This window comes from Aegilops tauschii, chromosome 1 (assembly GCF_002575655.3).
Source record: "Aegilops tauschii subsp. strangulata cultivar AL8/78 chromosome 1, Aet v6.0, whole genome shotgun sequence".
NCBI lineage: Eukaryota > Viridiplantae > Streptophyta > Magnoliopsida > Poales > Poaceae > Aegilops > Aegilops tauschii.
The window spans coordinates 432393301-432399544 of record NC_053035.3 but is presented as its reverse complement, the minus strand read 5'-3'; the positions used below and the strand labels follow the sequence as shown (position 1 = coordinate 432399544).

General features: G+C 43.5%; 1 pseudogene; it reads right to left on the bottom strand.

The window, feature by feature from the left end:
- Nucleotides 1–2980: 2980 nt before the first annotated feature.
- On the bottom strand, nucleotides 2981–5680 carry LOC141037004 (uncharacterized; annotated as a pseudogene).
- Between the last annotated feature and the right edge of the window lie 564 nt (nucleotides 5681–6244).

The window sequence follows — 6244 nt, the reverse complement described above, 5'->3', positions numbered from 1 at the left end:
CGGTATGTTACTTGCCCGAGATTCGATCGTCAGTATCCCAATACCTCGTTCAATCTTGTTACCGGCAAGTCTCTTTACTCGTTCCGTAACGCATGATCCCGTGGCTAACTCATTAGTCACATTGAGCTCATTATGATGATGCATTATCGAGTGGGCCCAGAGATACCTCTCCGTCATACGGAGTGACAAATCCCAGTCTCGATTCGTGCCAACCCAACAGACACTTTCGGAGATACCTGTAGTGCACCTTTATAGCCACCCAGTTACGTTGTGACGTTTGGTACACCCAAAGCATTCCTACGGTATCCGGGAGTTGCACAATCTCTTGGTCTAAGGAAATGATACTTGACATTAGAAAAGCTCTTAGCAAACGAACTACACGATCTTGTGCTATGCTTAGGATTGGGTCTTGTCCATCACATCATTCTCCTAATGATGTGATCCCGTTATCAATGACATCCAATGTCCATGGTCAGGAAACCATAACCATCTATTGATCAACAAGCTAGTCAACTAGAGGCTCACTAGGGACATGTTGTGGTCTATGTATTCACACATGTATTACGGTTTCCAGTTAATACAATTATAGCATGAACAATAGACAATTATCATGAACAAGGAAATAAAATAATAACCATTTTATTATTGCCTCTAGGGCATATTTCCATGAGTCTCCCACTTGCACTACAGTCAATAATCTAGTTCACATCACTATGTGATTGTAATGAATCCAACACCCATGGGGTTTGTTCATATCTCGCTTTGTGAGAGAGGTTATTAGTCAACGGGTCTGAACCTTTCAGATCCGTGTGTGCTTTACAAATCTCTATGTCATCTTGTAGATGCAGCTACCACACGCTACTTGGAGCTATTCCAAATAACTGCTCTACTATACGAATCCGGTTTACTACTCAGAGTCATCCGGATTAGTGTCAAAGTTTGCATCGACGTAACCCTTTACGACGAACTCTTTTACCACCTCCATAATCGAGAAAATTCCTTAGTCCACTAGTTACTAAGGATAATTTCGACCGCTGTCATGTGATCCATTCCTGGATCACTCTTGTACCCCTTGACTGACTCATGGCAAGGCACACTTCAGGTGCGGTACACAGCATAGCATACTGTAGAGCCTACGTCCAAAGCATAGGGGACGACCTTTGTCCTCTCTCTCTCTTCTGCCGTGGTCAGGTCTTGAGTCTTACTCAATACTCACACCTTGTAACACAGCCAAGAACTCCTTCTTTGCTGATCTATTTTGAACTCCTTCAAAATCTTGTCACGGTATGTATTCATTTGAAAGTACTATTAAGCATTTTTTATCTATCCTTATAGATCTTGATGCTCAATGTTCAAGTAGCTTAATCCAGGTTTTCCATTGAAAAACACTTTTCAAATAACCCTGTATGCTTTCCAGAAATTCTACATCATTTCTGATCAACAATATGTTAACAACATATACTCATCAAAAATTCTATAGTGCTCCCACTCACTTCTTTGGAAATACAAGTTTCTCATAAACTTTGTAAAAACCCAAAATCTTTGATCATCTCATCAAAGCGTACATTCCAACTCCGAGATGCTTACTCCAGTCCTTAGAAGGATTGCTGGAGCTTTGCATACTTGTTAGCATCTTTTAGGATTGACAAAACCTTCTGGTTGTATCACATACAACCTTTCCTCAAGAAAATCATCGAGGAAACAATGTTTTTTGACATCCTATCTGCAAGATTTCATAAATAATGCAGTAACTACTAATATAATTCCAACAGACTCTTAGCATCGTTATGAGTGAGAAAATCTCATCGTAGTCAACTCCTTGAACTTGTCGAAAAACATCTTAACGACAAGTCGAGCTTTCTTAATGGTGACACTTACCATCATTGTCCGTCTTCCTTTTATAATCCATCTGCACCCAACAGCCTTACGACCATCAAGTAGTTCTTCCAAAGTCTATACTTTGTTTTTATACATGGATCCTCTCTCGGATTTTATGGCCTCGAGCCATTCGTCAGAATCCGGGCCCACCATCGCTTCTCCATAGCTCGTAGGTTCATTGTTGTCCAACAACATGACTTCCAAGACAGGATTACGTACCACTCTGAAGTAGTACGCATCCTTGTCAACCTACGAGGTTTGGTAGTGACTTGATCCAAAGTTTCATGATCACTATCATAAGCTTCCACTTCAATTGGTGTAGGTGCCACAGGAACAACTTCCTGTGCCCTGCTACACACTAGTTGAAGTGACGGTTCAATAACCTCATCAAGTCTCCACCATCCTCCCACTCAATTCTTTCGAGAGAAACTTTTCCTTGAGAAAGGACCTGTTTCTAGAAACAATCACTTTGCTTCCGGATCTGAAATAGGAGGTATACCCAACTGTTTTGGGTATTCTATGTAGATGCATTTATCCGCTTTGGGTTCGAGCTTATCAGCCTGAAATTTTTTCACATAAGCGTCGCAGCCCCAAACTTTTAAGAAACGACAGCTTAGGTTTTTCTAAACCATAGTTCATACGGTGTCGTATCAACGGAATTGCATGGTGCCCTATTTAAAGTGAATGCGGTTGTCTCTAATGCCTAACCCATAAACGATAGTGTCAGCAAATGTGATGTGACTTTTGTCAGATGGTCGTAGGGTTGAATCCATAAGAAGACTTCGATCACCAGTCATGTGGCTAGTGCATACACTGTCCATAATCCACTCAGTAGCCTTCGGAGTCGTACCCTACAATGCAGTTAGTGGGATAGGCTTCACCAAGAGTATTGTGAAGCATAAACATTTGACGAACGAGCATACTATTAGAGTTCAGATCCTTGTTAGGGTAGATAGGATGTTTGTCTAGAAACCCTGGGACGAAATACATAGTAAGACTATTTTGGCATTTTATCTTGCGTCCCACAAGATGTTTTAGGTCCCCAGCATAAGCATCAGAAGCCTTTGATTTCCGGCTGGAGACGTTTCCCTACAAAAGAGAGTTAGTTCTTCTTAACCACCCACATCTTCAGGGGTGGCTTAGAAGCAATGAGTCTAAGTGCAGTATCTGAGAATTTTGGTTTTGGAGCCCTAGCAAATAGCCTTGCAGGAGGTGAATAATGCTCATAAGAATAAGCAGAAAAGTTCTTGGTTTTATGAACATAGCGGTTTGATGAAACACGCTCATATTCATAAGACTGAGTATGGTTTCCCTGCAAAACATTGGCGTTAGGGTGACCCTGGTGGGTCCTCTGTCTGTATGAAGCCTTTGGACCATATGAAGCCTTTGGTGTGGGGTTTGTCTTCTTCCATGGTGGTGTCATGATGACATTCACAGGAAGCTTCTCAAGACAACTCTTGGGCACCCAGATCTTTTTCAAGGGTGGTCCATTCCTACAGTTAGTACCAATATACCTGGCAAACACTTCACCATTCTGATTCTTAAACAGCTTATAGTTTGCATCAAAGGATTCATCAATGATAATAGGGTTAGCACAAGTGAAGCCAGATAAGGTAGATGGATCCACTGAAGGTCCCTTTGCAGCAACCCATGTGGTTTTGGGGTACTGCTCAGGTTTCCAGTATGAACCATCAACATTCATTTTCCTCTTGAACCCAACACCCTCTTTCCTAGGGTTTCAGTTCAGAATCTGTTTCTTGAGGACATCACATAGTGTCAGATGCCTTTGAGGCTTTTGTACATCCCTGTTTGAGGCAATGTCTTCAACCTAGCATTCTCATCAGCAATAGTAGTGGTATCCTCAGACGAGGGGTTAGAAACCACATCAGCAGTTGAAGATATTGCAACAGTAGCAGCATTAGAACATTCAGCAACAAAGACAACATTATCACGCTCAAGACATTTTAAATAGGGTGGCTCAAAGTCTTCCTGAGTGGAACTGATCTGTTGAGTGCGAAGTGAATCGTTCTCCTTTTGAAGATCTTCATGAGACGCTCCCAGATTCTCAAGTTCTTGCTTCCTCTGAAGATAATCATAGGAAAGCTTCTCATGAGTAGCTGAGAGTGTTTCATGATGACTTTCAAGTTCCTCATACTAAACGTGAAGATTTTTAATGTCTTCAATTAAGGACTGAGTTCGATTCATTTCCGCATCCAACAGATCATCGCTTTTGTCTAGCAACTTTTGAATATGTTCCATAGCAGTTTGTTGTTCAGTTGCAATTTTAGCAAGTGTCTTATAGCTAGGTTTGGATTCACATTCAGAGTCATCTTCACTGGATGTTTGAAAGTAAGCATCGCATGAGTTTACCTTGGCACCACGTGCCATGAAGCAGTAGGTCGGAGAAGATGGCTCGGGTTCGGGAGTCATTGTTTTAAGGGAATCCTTGAATTCATGGAACCAGGGGTCCTGACGTGTTCGATAACCTTCATAAACATCAGAGATCCAGTCCCATATGATCTTTGCATTGCAGAGATGCATGATGCGCCTGAACTCGTCTCTGGACAGGCAGGAGCATATAATATCCTTCGCCTTGATATCTACTAGAGTGTACTTGTGAATGTCGTCAGCATTCGCCATCTTGCATAAATCGGTGAGACCAATCTCCGTGACGGTCCAAAGCTCACTGTTCACCGCAAGGAGGCGCTTTCTCATCATAGCCTTCCATTTGGGATAATCATGACCATCAAAAATGGGGTACGCAGCAGAGACCTTGATTATCCCTGCAGTCGACATAGCTAAAACTCCAGGTGGCTAAACCGAATCACACAGAACAAAGGAGCACCTTGCTCTGATACCAATTGAAAGTGCTAGTTATCAACTAGAGGGGGGTGAATAGGCGATTTTTATGAAAGTCTTCAAAACACGAGGTCTTTGAAGACAAACAATAGAAATGGGCCTATTGATATGTAGCGGAAGATAGACTACACTAGACAAGCCACAGTCAAGTAAGCAATATAGTGAAAGCACAAAGACTATCAGCAGCTAGGTAGTATGGATCAGGATGGAAGACAGTATGAAACCAAACAGGAAATAGTCTTCACTCAGTGAAGTGAAACCAAGCACGAAGACAAACTGTAAAGTAAAGGGAAGTGGGGGATAGAACAAGTTGCTTGGTGAAGACAAGGATTTGGTAGACCAGTTCCAGTTGCTATGACAACTATACGTTTGGTTAGGGAGGCTGAGATTTAACTCAGAAGACCGCGTCTTCACCTTATTCCCATTGAGCTAAGGACACCCAGTCCTCACCCAATCACTCTGGTAAGTCTTCAAGGTAGACTTCCAAACCTTCACAGACTTCGTTCACCGGCAATCCACAATGACTCTTGGATGCTCAGAACGCGATGCCTAACCGGCTGGAGGATACACAGTCCTCAAGTGTAACAAGTCTTCAGGTCACGCGGACAGAATTACTTCAGTGATGCCTAACACTTTTCGGCTCTGGGTGTTTTGGGCTTTGTCCTCGCAAGGATCTCTCTCTCAAATGCTTCGGAGGTGGGTTGCTCTCAAACGACAAAAGCTGTGCACTAACTCTGAGCAGCCACCAGTTTATGGTGTAGGGGGTGGGCTATTTATAGCCAGGAGGCAACCCGACCTGATATGTCTGAAATGACCCTGGGTCACTAAGGAACCGACACGTGTCCAACGGCCGGATTTCAAACACACGCGGCAACTTTACTTGGGCTACAAGCAAAGCTGGCTCATCCAGCTCTGGATAAGTTTTGCTAGTACAATGCGGCATATCTCGTAGTAGGGGTCCTAAGCTAGGCGTCTTGGAGTGATGGTAACATGGACACGGGATTTTACCCAGGTTCGGGCCCTCTTGATGGAGGTAAAACCCTACATCCTGCTTTTGATTATATTCATATGGGGTGTAGTACAGAGTACATGTGTCTACCACGAGATTGATCTAATGAATATTCGATATCTATTGACTAGCCTGGCCTCGGTTTATATAACACACCAGAGGCCTAGGTTTAGGAGAGTCCTCGTCTTGGGCGCCAAGTCTGGTGGAGTCTTCCTTGTATGCGGCATGGGTTGTCCGAACTGGCCCAATAGTGAACCGCCATGGGGGTCCTCGACCCGATCCAGCTGGTCGGGAGACGACGTCGTGAGTACGCCCTAGTCCAGGACACCGTCAGTAGCCCCCTGAACCGGTCTTCAAGTTGGGGACGCTCCTCGATTCTTCCGAGCTGTTCTTCATCTTCGGTCGTCGGTCTTGAAAACTGGTTCAACAAATCTTCTCATCTTTGATCTTGAGGATCGACGAAGTGAATCCGAAGAGTTTACACGTCGGGTATCCGAG